Source organism: Cricetulus griseus, chromosome 6 (genome assembly GCF_003668045.3).
Source record: "Cricetulus griseus strain 17A/GY chromosome 6, alternate assembly CriGri-PICRH-1.0, whole genome shotgun sequence".
Classification (NCBI taxonomy): Eukaryota; Metazoa; Chordata; class Mammalia; order Rodentia; family Cricetidae; genus Cricetulus; species Cricetulus griseus.
In genome coordinates, this window is record NC_048599.1 from 136,414,021 (window position 1) to 136,432,149 (window position 18,129).

An 18,129-nucleotide genomic window follows, 5' to 3' on the forward strand; every position below is an offset into this window, starting at 1 on the left:
AGCTGGCTCTTGGGAACTGTTCCTCATTCTGGATTGCTTTGCCCAGTGTAAATACAGGAGGAGATGCTTGTCTTACAGCAGCTTGATATGCCATGCTTTGCTAATGCCCATGGGAGGCCTGCCATGGGAGGACAGACAGTCCTGGCTGCGGATGGCTTTCCACTCCCGAGAACCTCTTTTGCCCAGGCTGTGTAAACCTGTGTAGGTATTTCTCCTAGTCTGTGGAACCATTGCTGCACATGGCTGTTCCCTCAGAGTTCCCTGACATCCCTCAAGAAATTTGGTCCTTCTGGCTTCAGTTTCAGGATTACCATGGCCTTCACTCAGTGAGTCTCACTCACTCTAGAGCAAGTCCCAATGATTGCTCCTGGCCACCACAGGCTCTTCATGAAGTCCCAGCAGCCCTTCCACTGAGGGCTGTCAAATGGAAAATCTATCCCCTGCAGCTTCTGTTCTGCACTGTGGGCTCACAAGAATTCCCTGGGCCTGCATAGCAAGTCCAGTTAGTTTTATTTGAAGGGCAGTTTACATGCTTTCTGGTTTTCAGTACAAGGTAAGAAAACAGTCCCCAGTCAGAAGCTGTGTCCACCACATCATAAATTGAGAAGGCATGTGTCCAAGTGTACCAAATAATCGACAGCTGTCACCTTAATTCCTTCCACTCTCACTCTAAGTAGTCTCATTAGGACTCTACCAATTGCTATCCATTTTATTCACCAGCTGTCTCAGTAAAAACCTAGAGGTTTCCACCCTGGAGGGACACTACAATTCTCCCCCCATTTCTCTGTTTCGTTCCCTCAATTTTTCTTTTTTTCATCTCATTTCCTCTCTGTGGTGCTAACCCAGGGTTTTCCACATGCCAGTCAAATGCTCTGTCACAGAGCTTCCTCTCCACTCTACCTCATTTCTTTCTTTCTTTTTTTCTTTTTTTAATTCTTCTCTCATCATATCCCAACCACAGGCTCCCCTCCCACCCTTCCCCCAAGCTCCCCCCCTTCCCCTCTCCTCCAGGAAAACCCCCACTCAGTCTCCCCTCAGAAAAGAGCAGGCCTCTCAGGGACATCAACCAAACATGGCATAATATCTATAATCAGACCAGGCATGGGACTGGAGAGATGGCTCAGTAGTTAAGAGCATTGGCTACCCTTCCAGACAACCCAGGTTCAAATCCCAGTACCCACATGGCAGCTCATAGCTGTGTGTAACTCCTTTTGCAGGGGCTCCGGTGCCCTCATACAGACATACCTGCAGGCAAAGCACCAATGTACATAAAATAAAAATATACTTAAAAAAAAAAAAAGACCAGGCACATAGCATCACATCAAGGCTGGATGCAGCAACCCAGTAGGAGGAAAAGGGTCCCACAAGCAGGCAAAAGAGTCAGAGACAGTCCCGCATAAGAACACCAAGCTACTCAGCCATATGCAGAGGACCTAGGTCTGACCCCTATAGGCTCCCTGATCTCTACGGGGTCCCCATGAGTCCTGGTCAGTTGATTCAGTGGGCTGCATTCTCGTTATGTCCCTAAGTCCTGTGGTTCCTCCGAACCTTCCTCCTCTGCTTCTAGGACTTCCTGAGTGCCACCTAATGCTTGGCGGTGGGACTGTGTGTCTGCTCCTATCAGTTGCTGGATGAAATCTCTGTGGTATCTTTGATGACCATTCTGTGAGGCTCCTGTCCCAGAACACTCTGCAGGCAGGACACACTGTAGGTCGAAGGCTTTGTGGCTGGGTTGGTGTCCCAATCCCTCCCCTTGAGACTTGCCTGGTTACAGAAGATGGTTCAGGCTCCATGTCCCCCATAACTAGGAGTTTTTGCTTGTAGATTCCATGGAGTTTCCATTACACTACGTTTCCACCTTGCCCCCAAATCTCTCTCTCTCTCTCTCTCTCTCTCTCTCTCTCTCTCTCTCTCTCTCTCTCTCTCTCTCTCTCTCCTCCTCCTCCTCCTCCTCCTCCTCTTCCTCCCTTCTTCCTCCTCCTTTTTTTTTTTTTTTTTTTTTTTTGGTTTTTCAAGACAGGATTTCTCTGTGTATCAGCCCTGGCTGTCCTGGAACTCACTCTGTAGGCCAAGCTGGCCTCAACCTCGTAGAGATCAGCCTCCCTCTGCCTTCCAAGTGTTGGGATTAAAGGCATGCACCACCACCACCCAGTACACTACCTAAGTTCTTAATAATAACTTTTACAATGTCAACTTTGCTGAGGAGTCCCAGAACTGTCTCCAGTCTTTGTCCATCTCTTGTTAATTTACCTGACACTCTGTTAACATTTCCAGGCCTTGGGCTGGGCGTTGGTGGCGCACGCCTTTAACCCCAGCACTCGGAAGGCAGAGGCAGGCAGATCTCTGTGAGTTCAAGGCCAGCCTGGTCTCCAGAGCGAGTGCCAGGATAGGCTCCAAAGCTACACAGAGAAACCCTGTCTGGAAAAACAAAACAAAAACAACAACAACAACAACAACAACAAAATTTCCAGGCCTTGGGGAAGCTGAGACTAAAGGTTAGAGACTTAGTGAACTGTCTTCATTTTGCAACAGAAAAATTTGCAGATGGGTCCTCAAGCTAAAGGGCCTTCCTTGGCCATGATCTGAAGTCCGAATTTATCGTAAACCAATACCATCTCATCTGGCTTGTGCACCCTTAAAGCAAACACTCAAAGCAGGGATCTCTAAAATAGTTTATTGAGTCATTAGAGATGCTTAAACAGGTTCTGCAACTTCCAGGATTGGAACAGGATACCTGGGAGGGTTTATCTCCAGGGCCAGTGCCAAGAACATTTTTTTCCTAGTGAGGACTGGGAAAGGAAACAATAGATGGATCACATGGAGCCTATACTGATTATCAATTAGAGGGTGGGGGAGCAAGAAGAAAGGCCTGAAGAGATGGCTCAGTGGTTTAGAGCATTTTTGCTCTCTTGTAAAAGACCCAGTGTCTTAGTTAGGGTGTCTGTTGCTGTAATGAAACACCATGACCAAAGCAAATTGGGGAGAAAAGGGTTTATTAGGCTTAAACTTCCACATCACTGTTCATCATGGAAGGAAATCAGGACAGAAACTCAAGCAGGGTAAGAATTGGAAGGCAGGATCTGATACAGAGGCCATGGAAGGGTGCTGCTTACTGGCTTGCTCCTCATGGCTGGCTTAGCCTGCTTTCTTACAGAATCCAGGACCACCAGCCCAGGGATGACATCGCCCACAGTGGACTGGGCCCTCCCCCATCAATCGCCAATTAAGAAAATGCCTTGCAGGCTTGCCAGCCTACAGCAGGGTTTTATGGAGGCATTTTCTCAACTGAGGTTCCCGACTTTTCAGCTTGTGGACAAGCTGACATAAAACTAGCCAGCACACCCAGGTTCTATGTCCAGCACCTATATGGCCACTCACAACCATCTGTAATTCCAATTCCAGAGGATCCAACACCTCTGGCCTCCACAGCACCAGGTATACATGTGGTACACAGATATACTGACAGACAAATCACCCATACACATAAAATAAATATGTAACACTCCCCCCAAAGTAAAAGAGATATGGCGACTTTAGGCCCACAGCTTGGGAAGTGGAGGCAGACAGATCCATATTATTTCAAGGCAAGTATGGTCTACATAGCAAGTTCCAGGATAGCCAAGGCTACCTACTGAGAAACCGGCTCAAAAAGAAAAAGAAAAGGTTTGGAGGTAGGATGGCCATCACAAGTACTGTGGTTCCAAGCTATCTGGGTTAGTAGGGCACCTAGCGGTCTCCAGTAAGAGAACACGCGGGGAATGGCTCAAGACTTTGAAACCTCAGAGCTTACCTCCACCTACATACTTTCCTTCAAAATGGCCATGAATGCCTCCTAAACCTGTTTGGTTGGCGACTTCAGCTTGCTCCTGCAGCCCCCTGCTTGATCTGGAAAGCCCCATTTCTATCTCTCCAGACCTCACCCTCTCAGAGAATCTCCAAACAAAGGGAAGGCACCAAAAAGCTCACTGTCACATTCTTGGTGGCTATGGCAACTCCTTCCCTGAAGTTGCCAGCAACCAAAGTCCCTGTCTATATGTTCAGCTTTTGACCATACCTGGCCACACACCCAGCTTGTGGAGGACACATCATCACCCTTTGCCTACAAGCTATATAATCTCCATGCTTTAGTTCAGACACAAGGCTTCTCTGGCCTTGACCTCTGGGACTGGAGAACTCTGGAAGTTGCTGTTATTTTACTTTTTCAATTCAGCCTGATTTGGCTTACTGCATCAGCAGAGAAACCTATTATCTGGGGACAGAAAAGCTATTAAAACCTCCACAAACAGTGCAATAAATTGGGGACCAACTAGGGCCATTTCATTCAAAACCCCACACTGAGGCAGGGGGATCTCAAGTTTGAAGCCAGCCTATGCAACACAAGAAGATCCTGTCTCAATTTTTTTTGTTTTGTTTGTTTTGTTTATTGTTGAGACAAGCTACATACATAGTCCTAGCTGTCTGGAACTGGCTGGCCTTGTTTTGTTTTGTTTTGTTTTTTAAGTTGACTATTTGAAGTGAAAGACGAAGTACATAGTCTGATGGCTAACCATGTCAACTTGGTAGAATCCAGATCTCTGTAGGAGACCAGCCTCTGGGCATGCTCTCAGGTGATTATCTAGTAGGTTGTTTGAGGTGAAAAGACCTTAACTATAGGCAGCACATTCCATGGGTCGGATTCCAGATGGAATGAAAAGCAGAAAGCAAGTTTTCCAGAGCATTTGCTTCATTGTGCTTCTAGACTGTAGATGCGATGTGATTTGTCGCCTCCAGCTCCCGCTGCAGTGACTTCTCTACCGTGGTAGATGTACTCTTGGACTGTGAGACAAAAGAACCCCTTCTTTCTTAAAATTGCTTTTGGCAAGTATTTTGTTATAGCAACAAGACAAGAATATAAGCCAGAAAATTGCTACTGACAGTGAGATCATTGCTGTGATAAACCTAACCACCAGTTCTTAGGCCTTTCGAACTGATTGTGTTACCATCTAGGTGTCTTGATGGGCTTTATATTCTCTGCCAGTTAAGTAATTAAAAGGCAACCCCCTCCCTCAAAAACAGCTTGGCAGTGGTGCCGAGTGCTTTTAATCTCAGCACTTGGGGAGACAGAGACAGATGGATCTTTGTGAGTTCCAAGCCAGCCGGGTCTATAGAGTGAGTTCCAGAACAACCCAGGGCTACACAGAGAAACCCTGTCTTGAAATCCCTCCCCACTCTCCAAAAATATTAAAAGACAGGAAAAATCTCAAGCTGAACCAAGAGCAGCAGAGAAAGCTGGAACACAGAGACAGCAGCAGACAGAATTAGCAGCTGAAGAAAGTGAAAGATTTGTGAAAGCCAAATCAAGCCAAATTAAAACTAAAAGACCAGGTTTACGGGGGAAAGCATTCCCGGGTGACCTTTCTGGCCCCCAGAGATGAGATGGGAAAGGAGACCAGAAAAATCATATGGCTGCTATTAAGAACTCGGTTTAACTTTTTCGGTGGCGGCGCCGTGCGGTGAGGAGCTCGCGATGAGAAGAGTCGCAGCCATGCCCAAAGACGGCCACGGCTGGCCGTGGCGCACTGCAAACGCGCTCATCAAGGTGAACGGACGCCCCCTGGAGATGATCCAGCCGCGCACGCTGCAGTACAAGTTACTGGAGCCTGTTCTGCTGCTGGGCAAGGAGCGCATTGCTGGAGTGGAAATCCCGGTCCGTGTGAAGGGTGGTGGTCATGTGGCCCAGATTTATGCTATCCGACAGTCCATCTGCAAAGCCCTGGTGGCTTATTATCAGAAGTATGTGGACGAGGCCTCCAAGAAGGAGATCAAAGATATCCTCATCCAGTATGATCGAACCCTGCTTGTAGCTGATCCTCGTCGCTGTGAGTCCAAGAAGTTCGGAGGTCCTGGAGCCCGTGCTCCAAACCAGAAACCCTACCGATGAGCCCATCTCAAGGATCAGCGTTAACTTTGTAATAAACATCCTAGGACTTTAGTGGAAAAAAAAAAAAAAAAGAACTCGGTTTAAATACTCTGTAGGCCCAGTCTTGAAGTATTCTGGGGGAGGAGCTGCTGCTTGCTGGGCTTTCTGAGAGGACGGGCTAGCCGAACATCCTAACCTTCTTGAATATATGGCACTGGTTCAAGTCTGGCTACTCCCTGTTGGCCTGGGATGATTGTGTGTGTGTGTGTGTGTGTGTGTGTGTGTGTGTGTGTGTGTGTGTGTGTCTGTCTGTGTGTGTGTGTGTCTGTGTGTGTGTGTGTGGTGTGTGTGTGTATGTGAGAGAGAGAGAACGAAAGAGAGAGAGAGAGAGAGAGAGAGAGAGAGAGAGAGAGAGAGAGAGAGAGAGTTGGGAGTCAGTGGGCTCACACTTAGCAGGAGGTGTGGGTGAAGAAGCATTGAGTTAGCTGCCATCCTGGAGACCTCAGGGATCTGTTTCTTGACGAAGCAGAGAAGGAAAGTTGCTAGGAGAAAAAAATTAGTTATTATCACAGGCCCTATGTACAGAACTAGCCATGGGGAGAGTGGAGACTGCCAGTAAGAATGGGCCAGAGACTTGCCCTGCTTGTACTGACAGATGAATGAGCAAGGCAGAAGAGCAGACAGGCTCTTCACTGGGACAATTTGGAAAACTGGAGGTTGAAGGGTCCCAGCTGCTGTGCAGACCATGTATCCTAGACAGGTGCCAGCATTGCTGTCCCAGGATTTTGGCAACTAAAGGGGTAGTGAGGATCATGGTGTAAGGTCTGGTCCATTGGGGCTCGAGAGACTTAGGAGATAGCTGCTTGAGGAGTACTAGACCCCCAGGGAGAGTGGGGCAGGTTCAGGAGTAGTTGGATCCATGAGCATGGGGGCAGGGAGATAGCTGTCAGCACATGAATGGAGAAGGAACCTTAGAAGGGAGAGGTAAGTAGGTACCTGGCCAGTGGAGGGGTCTAGGCAGGGAGGTGGTGATTCAGGAGGAAGGGCCTTCTGTAAAGGAGCTTGAAAGGGCTTAGGCCTGTAGGGTGGCCCGGAGGCAGGTAAGGGCCATGGGCAGGAGGGAGGGCCAAGATAACCTGAATTCAGTGGAGATCTTGGTGAGTTGTTGTTTGGTGTGTCCATTGGCACTCTCAACCTTTCCCGAGGATTGTGGCCAGTAGGGAATATGGAGCTTCTAGGAGATGTTGAGGACTTCAAACAAAAGCTCGATGCCCCTGGAAGTGAAGGCTGTGGTCTGTGGTACACCAAACTGAGGGATGATGTGTTCAGGGAGTACCTGCTGTTGCCCTGGAGGTGGGAAATGCCTCTATCCATCTTGCAAAGGTGTCAGCAAGTGTTAGGAGATAGTGGAGCTTCTTATGAGTGGGACCTGCCAGTCCCCACACAGTTTGTATCCTCAGAGATGGAACAAGGGCTGGTGTATCTGGAGGACCCCATGGGTTGGTCTTGACACTCGTCTGGCAGGAGGAGTGGACCTGTAAAATATGGACTCAAAGAGGGGCTCTAGGGGCTGGGCATTGGTGGCACATGCCTTTAATCCCAGCACTTGGGAGACAGAGGCAGGTGGATCTCTGTGAGTTCAAGGCCAGCCTGGTGTGCAGAGCGAGTGCCAGGATAGGCTCCAAAAGCTACACAGAGAAACCCTGTCTCGAGAAAACAACAACAACAAAAAAGGGGGGGGGGCTCTAGGAAATGGAACAAAGCTTTGGGGCTTATGTGTAAGGTCTGGTGGATGTCTGAAATGATGGAAAGTGCCTGGTCCTGGGGAAGGATGAGGTGGTTATTTAAGAAGAGCCATCTATCCTTTGTCTGTGTGACCCCCTTTTCAGTTCATCCTTCTTTGGTTGATAACAGGGCTGATAGGAAGGTGTCAAAAACAAAATATGTTCTGTTGATCCAGTGGAGCTGGAGGCCAGTCCCCAGGCCACTGAGTCAGCCCTGGCATTACCTAAGGCCATGAGGTCTTTAGAGGACTGATGTCGCCTGCAGTAGATTACGGCTGCCTCTGCAGAGAGCTGGAGGGGCTCCAAGAGTTTGGCCATAAGAAGTTTGTTAACTATGGGAATGCCCTTGGTAGTGAGGAAGCCCCTTTCCTTCTTCTTCTTCTTCTTCTTTTTTTTTTTTTTTTTTGGTTTTTTGAGACAGGGTTTCTCTGTGGCTTTGGAAGCTGACCTGGAACTAGCTCTTGTAGACCAAGCTGGTCTGGAACTCACAGAGATCCTCCTGCCTCTGCCTCCCGATTGCTGCGATTAAAGGCATGCACCACCACCTCCTTTCCTTCTAAGGACAGAATGGATATGGGCTATTAAAAGGGCACAGTCAGAGCAGAATGTTCAGGGTCCTGGTCCCCAGAAAAATGGGGGAGTAGCCAACAAGACCTGGGCCGTGAGGCACTGGCTACAGAAGAAAGGACGGGAGCGCAGAACCCAAAAACTGTGGATGTAGGGAAGTTCAGACCATTTGTCTACATGTCAACAGAAATTTTCAAGATCACAGAGGATGCTAAAGTCAAGAGTTTCCTCCAGTAGCCATCTTGATGGCCTCAGAGCATGAGGAAGTCAGGCATTCTGGACAGGGCGTCAGGCAGCCCCAATCTGAATAGATTTTGTAAAAGACACCCAAAGGCATTTGAGGATTGGACTTAGACCTGCAGCTCCGCATTTCTCAACCCTGTGCTGGAACCCGGAGTCTAAAGAGATGTATCCACTGCTATAGGCATGGGTGGAGTTTGAGTGCGGGATGTCCCTTTGTACAGAATGTCTCCTGTACAAAGCTCCTATGGAAACAGTGCAGGGTTGCCCTAGCCCGGCGTGTCCTTGTCCTGGCAGGGTACCCTGAAAGTAGGCTCAGAAGAGGTCCTGGTCCTCTATAGACAGTGACTTGAAACAGGTCACTCACCGAGGCAAAAGCCCATCCAGTCTGGTGGAGGGGGCTATAAAGAGAAGAGTGGTTTCCCACGTAGTCAGCCGTCAGGAAAACCCAACTCTTCCCAGCCAACGCTCCAAGATGAAAGGTTTCTGCACCTCTATATAAAGTGTCTTCGATGACAAAGTAAGCCAAAACAAGGCGAATTAAAAGTAAAAGACTAGGTTTATTGGGCAAGCGTTCCTTGGTGACCTTTCCAGTCCCCATAGATGAATCAGAGAAAGGAGATTGAAAAAATCACATGGTTTCTCTCAAGAACGTGGTTTAAATACCCTGTAGGCACAGTCTTGAACAGTTCCAGGGGAGGAGCTGTTGCTTGCTGGGATTTCTGATAGGGCAGGCCAGCTGAACAGAAAGGCTTTTATTAGGGGCAAGGAAACACACACACACACACACACACACACACAGAGGGGGGGGGCTCTTTGCAAAACAGAGTGACTCAGGGAATCCCCAAATTTAGTCTCTTGCTGAGGCTGGCACTTTTTAAATCTCTGAAGGATTTTCCTTCTCTAATTTAACATTGGTCAATTTGAAGGAAGACAGGATGGCTGACTGGGCGGAAACTGTTGTATAAATATGCCCTGTTCTAGCCTTGAACTTGCTGAGCCAGTCCACCCCATGGGGCCTGATGGCAGGACAAAAGGCTTTTGCTTTAAGCTGCCAGGTTTTTGTCTCAGGAAGGAGGGGAGGAAGAAGCCCACCATCTTGGAAGTTTACCATCTTTATTACCTCCTCATGGTCCCTCTCCCTATCTGTCTGCCTACCAAGGGAATCCATCTAACTTCCAAATCCCTCAGTTTGTGGGAAGAATATTGCACACAGAGCTAAATGGGCATTCTTGTGGGAAATTGGAAGACTCGAGTGCCAAGAGAAGTATTATAACAGTGGAGGGGCTTGTGAGGGTTCAGAGGGAAACAGGATTCTATTAGGAACAAGGCTAGGAGCCATCCATGTGATACTCTGGCCAAGGATATAGCTGAATGTGGTCCATGCCCTAAGAACTAGAGTGCCGTTAAATGTAAAAGGTAATGGCCTAATTTTTGTTTGTTTGTTTTTGTTTTTCGAGACAAGGTTTCTCTGTGGTTTTGGAGCCTGCCCTGGAACTAGCTCTGTAGACCAGGCTGGCCTCTGCCTCTCAGAGATCCACCTGCCTCTGCATCCCCAGTGCTGGGACTAAAGGTGTGCACTACCACCACCAGGCTTGATGGAAGAACTTTCAGACAGTAGAGCATTCAGGCTGTAGGATGGTTACTGTTTTGTGTACTCACACAAGTCTACAGTGAAAAGGGGCAAAAAGTCAGGCAGAAAGATGTGTAAATTTGTAGTTCACTGGAGAAGAGAATGCAAGTTAGTTTAAAGTTGCAGTCAAGACATTGGCTGAAAGAGGCTGCAGTTGTTAGAGACAACACCATTCCATGAGTTCTGCACTGCATGGAGAAAGAAAGCAAGTTGCACAGCAGCGTATCGATCCTCCTCTTAATTTTATACTTTAGTTTTTATTGGTGTACGTGTGTGTTGTCTGTGTGTGTGTGTGTGTCTGTGTGTGTTCGTCTGTGTGTCTGTGTGTGTGTGTGTATGTGTCTGTTTGTGAGTGTTTGTCTGTGTATCTGTGTGTGTGTGTATGTGTGTGTGTGTCTGTGTCTGTCTGTGTGTGTTCTTCTGTGTATCTGTGTGTCTCTCTGTGTGTGTCTGTGTGTCTCTGTGTGTGTCTGTGTATATGTCTGTCTCTGTATGTGTGTCTGTGTCTGTATGTCTGTGTGTGTGTGTGTGTCTGTTTGTGTGTGTTTGTCTGTGTATCTGTGTGTGTGTGTGTGTGTGTGTGTGTGTGTGTCTGTGTCTGTCTGTGTGTGTTCTTCTGTGTATCTGTGTGTCTCTCTGTGTGTGTCTGTGTGTCTCTGTGTGTGTCTGTGTATATGTCTGTCTCTGTGTGTGTGTCTGTGTCTGTATGTCTGTGTGTGTGTGTGTGTGTGTCTGTTTGTGTGTGTTTGTCTGTGTATCTCTGTGTGTGTGTGTGTGTGTGTGTGTGTGTCTGTGTCTGTCTGTGTGTGTTCTTCTGTGTATCTGTGTGTTTCTCTGTGTGTTTCTCTGTGTGTGTCTGTGTCTGTATGTCTGTGTGTGTCTGTGTCTGTATGTCTCTCTCTCTCTCTCTCTCTCTCTCTCTCTCTCTCTCTCTGTGTGTGTGTGTGTGTGTGTGTGTGTGTGTGTGTGTGTGTGCACCCATGCAGATGTTCATAGAGGCCACAAAAAGGCATTGATCCCTAGGAGCCAAAATTATAGGTGGCTGCACATCATTAAACATGAGTGTGCTGAAACAGAAATCAGGTCCTCTGCAAGAGCATCAAACATTCTTAACTAATGAGCCATTTTTCAGCCCCTACCTCCTTCTGTTCCTCCTTTTCTTTTCTTTTTTTTTTTCCTGTTTGTTTGTTTCTCTGTATAGCCTTGGCTGTCCTGGAACTCACTCTGTAGACCAGGCCAGCCTCAAACTCACAGAGATCCGCCTTCCTCTGCCTCCTGAGTGCTGGGATTAAAGGTGTGTGCCACCAACACCTGGTTTATTATTTGAATTTTCAAGACAGGGTCTCTATGTAGCCCTGGCTGTTCTGGAACTCACTCTGTAGACCAGGCTGGCCTCTGCCTCCTAAATGCCTGCATTAAAGAAGTGAGCCACCACCACCTGGCTTCTTTCTCCTCCTCCTCTTTTTTTTTAAACATAATTTTTTGTTGATTCTTTGGGAATTTCCCATCATGCACCCCAATGCCTCTCATTTCCTAGTCCCTCCATATCCGCCCTTCACCCTTGTAGTGTTCCCTGCCAAAGGAAAACTTAAAAGAAATAATAAAAATAAGAACTACAAATAAGAATATGAATTAAAAAACAAACAAGCAAACAAAAAACCCACTTTGGTCCTCTGTCTTCCCCACCTCTTCATGGCCTCTTCATTCATCTTAGTGGCATTGGGAACTGTGGTGTGTCATTCTTCCTCTTTATTTTTTCAATCTTTTTATTTATTTTTTATATTCCAATCCCAGTTCCCCCTTCCTTTCCTGGAAAGACAGAGAGAGAGAGAGAGAGAGAGAGAGAGAGAGAGAGAGAGAGAGAGAGAGAGAGGCACAGGAAGGAGTAGGGAAGCAATTAGAGATTCTCAGGCCTTTTTTATTCGGGACAGATGGAGAGATGCTCTCTTGCTGGGTCTCCAGCCAAAAAGGAAGATCAGCTGGTTGCTTCTTGGCTTCCCGGATCTAGCAGGTTTTCACCCCAATATTTGACTCCCAAGTCTTTATTGGTAAATAGAACAACTTAGATAAAAATAACAATGTCCCCACAGACTGGCCTGTGGGAGAGCCTGTCCTGCACTTTTGTGACTAATGATTGATATGGGAAGGATCAGCTCACTGTGGACGTCGCCACCCCTGGATGGTATGAGAAGGCAGGCTGAGCAAGGAGGATCAGGCTAGGAAGCAGCATGCCTCCATGACCTCTGTCTGCATCAGGTTCTACCCTGACTTCCCTCAGTGATGGACTGTTACCTAAAAGTGTAAGTGGAATAGACTCTTTTCTCCCCAAATTGCTTTTGGTCACTGAGTTCTATCACAGCAATAGAAGCTCTGACGGAGAGAGAGAGTGGTACTAGGAATGAGGAATTGACCATGTGTTTTTGGGAGACTGGTGGTAGCATTTGAACTTCGGGGTAGAAAAGCCAATGAGTGTTCAGGGCTCATAGATTGTTCTATGTGAGCTTGTAAGATAAGAGTATTGAGAAAAGGGGGGTGGGGAAGAGCTGCTACAATAAGAGCAAGAGAAGAGGAGAAGAGGAGAGGAAATGGAGGGGCAGAAACATTGAGTTGGGGGAAGAATAGAGGAAAGAGAGCAGGATGAGAGATACCATATCAGAGGGAGCCACTATAGGCCCGAGAAGAGATCTGGAACTAGGGAGATCTCCAGAGACCTACAAGGATGACACGATCTGACAATCCAGGCAATGGTGGAGAGGATAACCTAAAAGCCCTTCCCCTAAAATGAGATTGATGACTTCTCTTTATGCCATCCTAGAGCCCTCATCCAGTGGCTGATGGAAGCAGAGACAGACATCCACAGATATACAATGAGCCGAAATCAGGAATTTAGTGGAAGAGAGGGAGGAATGAAGAACGATGGGGTCTGTACCAGGTTGGAGAAACCCACAGGAACAGTTGACCTGAACAAGGGAGAGCACATCGACCCCAGATGCTGTCCGGGAGGCCAGTACAAGACTGATCCAGACCCCTGAACATGGATGTCAATAAGGAGGCCTCTGCACTCCAGGGAGCCTCTGGTGGTGGATTAGTATTTTTCCCTGGTGCAAGAAGGGACTTTGAGAGCCCATCCCATGTGAAGGGTTACACTCTGGCCCTGGACACATGGGGAAGGGCCCAGGACCAGCATAGGAAGACTTGGTGGACTTTGCAGAGCCCCCTTTGAGGGCCCTACCCTGCCTGGGGAGTGGTGGGTGGATGGGGTGGGGGGTAGACTGGGGGTGGGGGAGGAGGGTTGGGGTGAGGGGAGGGAGAGGGAGAAGGGACTTGAAATAAGCTTGTTCCCTAACTAGAACAAAAAAAAAAAAAAAAAAAAAGAGTATTGAGAAAAATTTAGAGCATGGAAGCCTGCCACGTAAAATTTAATAGGGAAGTTTGAGAGTCCCTCATAGACTTTATCAGGGCCATTCATGTGATATTTTGAATTAAAAACCACTAAAGTGTTGGATGATGGTGGTGCATGCCTTTAGTCCCAACACTCAGGAGACAGAGACAGGCTGATTTATGTAAGTTCAAGGCCAACCTGGTGTACAGAGTGAGTTCCAGAACAGCCAGGGATATACAGAGAAACCCTCAAAAAAACAAAGAAACAAACAACTAAGAAAACAAACAAAACCAAAGAAAAAAGGAGAGACCAGCATTAGTGAGGCAGAATCTTCAGGGAAGTGTTTCCTCAGAGTCTGCACACAGAGGCTGTGGTCCAGAGCTGGCCAGGCTAAATCTCCAGCTGGCAGCCAAATGTGGTAACTTAAGAGTCACAAGGTTGGTACTGGCTTTGAAGGCATGAAGGAGTCATGGAGAGCAGCTGAGACTTGGCACTGAGTTCAGGGCCAAAGTTCTGAAGAGATGCCAGAGAAGGCCATTTGGTGAAGGTACATCCCCAGTTTCAGTCAAAGCCCCTAGGAGAGAAACTGAGGCTTGTCACTATGTGGCAGAGTCAGAGTCCTAGACAAGAGTCTAGAAGAGGTTACTGATGAAGATGAAGACCAGTTATAGAGACCTCACTATTTTTGGAGATGCCAGGACCCTGGGTAACTGCTGAGGACAGCAGTATCCATGCAGTGGAGTGATCTGAGCCTACTAGACAAGCTGTGTAAGTCTTGCAGATGGCGGACCTGAAAAGTGATGGTTGATGCTGGGTCGGGCAGAGCCTGGAGGACCATAGGTCCTGGACATCAAACACTGAACTTTTTTTCTGGTTTTTAGAACAGGGTTTCTCTGTGTAGCCTTGGCTGCCCTGGAACTTGCTCTGTAGACCAGGCTGGCCTCGAACTCACAGCTATTCGCCTGCCTCTATCTCCGGAGTGCTGGGATTAAAAGCGTGCACCACCACTGCCCAGCTAAGCACTGAACTTTTTAAACTGTTGAATTTTGGTTTTGATTTGGTTTGACTATGACGGCACTCTGGCTCTTCTCTCTTGGAGTAAGAAAGTATGTAGTTTTTCTTATTTTACAGGAGTCCACAATTAAGAGACTTTGTATATTTTAGAGAAACTGGATATTTTAGAAAGACTGTGCATGTTTTAGGAACTGGCTATTTGAAAGAAGTGTGGACTTTCAAAGAGACTTCATATTTTTTTAAAGATTTATTTATATATTATGTGTACAGTGTTCTGCCTACATGTCAGAAGAGGGCACCAGATCTCATAGATGGTTGTGAGCCACCATGTGGGTACTGGGAATTGAACTCAGGACCTTCAGAGGAGCAGCCAGTGCTCTTAACCTCTGAGCCATCTCTCCAGCCCCGAGATTTCATATTTTAAAGAGACTGTGTGGAGGTATATTTGTGTACACTGTGAAGAGTTGTTGGTTTAATAAAGTACTGAATGGCCAATAGTTAGGCAGGAAGAGGTTAGGTGGGACTTCTGGGGACAGAGAGGACTCTGGGAAGAAGATGCAGAGGAAGCAGGATGGGCAGTATGGAGATGAGGTTACTAACCTTGTGGAAGAACATAGATTAAAAAGTATGGATTGATTTAAGTTCTAAGAACTAGTTAGGAACAAACCTAAGCTAAAGCTGAGCTTTTATAATTAATAATAAATCTCTGTGTTGTTATTTGTGAGCTGGTGACCCAAAGAAAAATCCGACTACAAGACTGAACTTGTTTTGTTTTGTTTTGTTTTTCAAGACAGGGTTTCTCTGTGTAGCTTTTGGAGCCTCTCCTGGCACACGCTCTGGAGACCAGGCTGGCCTCGAACTCACAGAGATCCGCCTGCCTCTGCCTCCTGAGTGCTGGGATTAAAGGTGTGCGCCACCAATGCCCGGCAAGACTGAACCTTTAAAGTGTTTGAATTTTTAAAGACTGTGGGACTTTTAAAAGTTGAAATGTTTTATACTGTGATATTATTAACATGAGATATTGGGATGAACAAGAAAGGAAGGTATTTAACAGTTATGTGTATCTCAAAATGACAAGGTTAATTGTCCTGGCTAGTTTTTATGTCAGTTTGACACAAGTTAGAGTAATTTTGGAAGAGAGAACCTCAACTCAGAAAATGCCCCTACCAGACCTGCATGCGGGCAAGCCTGTAGTGCATTTTCTTGATTAATGATTGATATGGGAGGGCCCAGCCCACTGTTGGCAGTGCCACCCCTGGGCTGGTGATCCTGGGCTGTATAAGAAAACAGGCTGACAAAGCCAATAAGCAGAATTTCTCCATGGCTTCTGTATCAGCTCCTGTCTCCAGGTTCCTGTCCTGCTTGAGTTCCTGCCCTGACTTCCCTCAGTGATGAACTGTTACCTGGAAATGTAAGCAAAATAAGCCCTTTCCTCCCCAAGTTACTTTTGGTCGTGAGGTTTTATCACAGCAATAGGAGTCCTAACGAGGACACTCACTGTCTGTCTGTCATCTGTCTGCTGTCTGTCTAGCTGAGACTGGGTCTCTCACTGAACCTGAAACTCATCAATTAAGCCAAACTGGTTAGCCAGTAGGATCTGGGGATTCATTTGTTTCTGCCTCGCCCCTGTCTGCAGTGCTGGATTACAGGCGTGTGCCACCACACCCAGCTTTATGTACATGCGGTGCCTCCAATTTCAGGTCCTTATGCTTGCACGGCAAGCACTTCACCCACTGAGCCACCTCTCTAGCCCCCATTCTTTTTTTTTTTTTTTTTTTTGAGACAAGGTCTCATGTGACCCAAGCTGGCTTTGAACTCAGAGGATGATCTTCAACTTCTGATCTTCCTGCCTCCTGAGTGCTAGGGTTGTCACTATGCATCACAATGTGTGGCTTCCTGCGGTGCTGGGGCTTGAACACAGGACTTTGTACATGCTAGGTAAATAATTCTACCAACTGTGCTACATCCAGGCCCTGTACTTTATGTTTGCAGCACCCAGCCTTCTAGCCCTGGATTCTCAGGCATCTGTTACCTGACTCCTCTCTGGCCTGGCCCAAGTGAGTAGGACAGAGGGCAAGGTCCACAGTAATGGGGGGGGGGGTCCCCAGTCCTACCTTCTCTGTCATTCCCGGGACAGTTCCAAAGTTCACCCCAAGCTCTAGGAGCACTGCCCTCCCTCCCTCCCTCCCTCCCTCCCTCCTTCCCTCCCTTCCTCCCTTCTTCCTTCCTCCCTTCTTCCCTCTCTTTTCCCTCCCTCCTTCCCTCCCTTCCTCCCACCCTCCCTCCCAAGAACAAGATGTAATCCAGGATTGGTGACAGAGAATAAAATTAGTAGAAGGCAGACCCCGAGCAACAGATAGAGAGAGAGCAAACCTGCCCCTCCCACCACAGCCCCAGGTTCAAGTGGGTGGAGACAGGGTGTGGAGGACAGCAGGTTGGCAGGTCCGTTGGTTGCACCCAGGAACACTACTTCCTCCAGCTACTCTTGAAGGTTGGCTTCCAGCTCAGGTGAGGGACCCAGAGGCTGTCCTTGTCAGTGGGCTGGCTCTGGTAGGGGACTGCCTATCCTGGGTGAGGGGAATGTTTCTTGTCCTCTTTTTATGAGGAGCTACATTCCCTGAGGTGGGGTCTGTGCCTTCTTGGTTCCTACCTGTGACCTATTATTTATCACTTGGGTGCAGGTCATTTGTCCTGTCCCTCTCAGTCTCCCTTCCTTCAGAGGCTCGTGCCTCACTTGATCTGTTCCAAGGGGTCCTAACCTCTGCTTGTCACTGGGAGTGTCTTCATTCTTGGGGGATATGCCATGGGATACAAAGTACAGAATTTCAAACTGCTGGAGGCTCTGCGAACACTCTGGCTTTGACTAGTCCAGTGAGCAACAACATCCATTTCTTGCCCGGAAGACCGGGAGTTGCCTAGGGACGTCTCTGCACACTGGTGGGCTGGAGTGGGTAAGGACTCAGAACCCCTGCTGGGCCCCAGGACAGACAAGGGTGTAGCCGTCCTGGGTACCAAGGATAATGGCATTCCTTGGTCAGCCTTGGTCAGCTGCCCTGGTTCATCTGGGGCCAGCTAAAATCTCTCAGATCCCCATCAGAGAAACCCAAGTTTAGGATTTCTAAAAGAAAGAGATGTCTTTGTTAAGGAGCATACAATGCTAGCTGGCTGACCTCGTGAAGGGCCCACTGGACCTGGCCCCTGGATGCCCCAAGGCTCCCAGAGACAAGTCCTGCACTGGGAGACCCTGGCACGAAGCCCCGAGTTTAGTCCAGAACTGGGGCTCCTCATGGGGAGTCAAGACAGCAGGGGCCTACAAGGAGGAGGGCAAGGCCTATCTAGGGGGTTCACATGGGGCTCCATTAGCCCTTGAGAGTGGCATCAGAAATGGCTGTCCTGGCTCCACTAAGCTGTGCCCTTAGACAGTACCTCATGTACTGGCCCCCAGGCTCTGTGACAATATTGGGCCTGCACAGCTGGACTCTGGACACTGATCTTGGCCTCTTTTACTATGGCTGTCCTGGATACTGACCTGGACAAGGGAGGTTGTCTTAGTCCCAGATTTGACAACATCTGACAGTTGGGACATGCTAAGACCCTTCCTCTAAAAGGC

The 18,129-nt window shown here is 47.9% G+C and overlaps 1 pseudogene; it reads left to right on the forward strand.

Moving 5' to 3' along the window:
* Window positions 1–3,676: 3,676 nt before the first annotated feature.
* On the forward strand, window positions 3,677–5,956 carry LOC100755408 (annotated as a pseudogene).
* The last annotated feature ends 12,173 nt before the right edge of the window (window positions 5,957–18,129 follow it).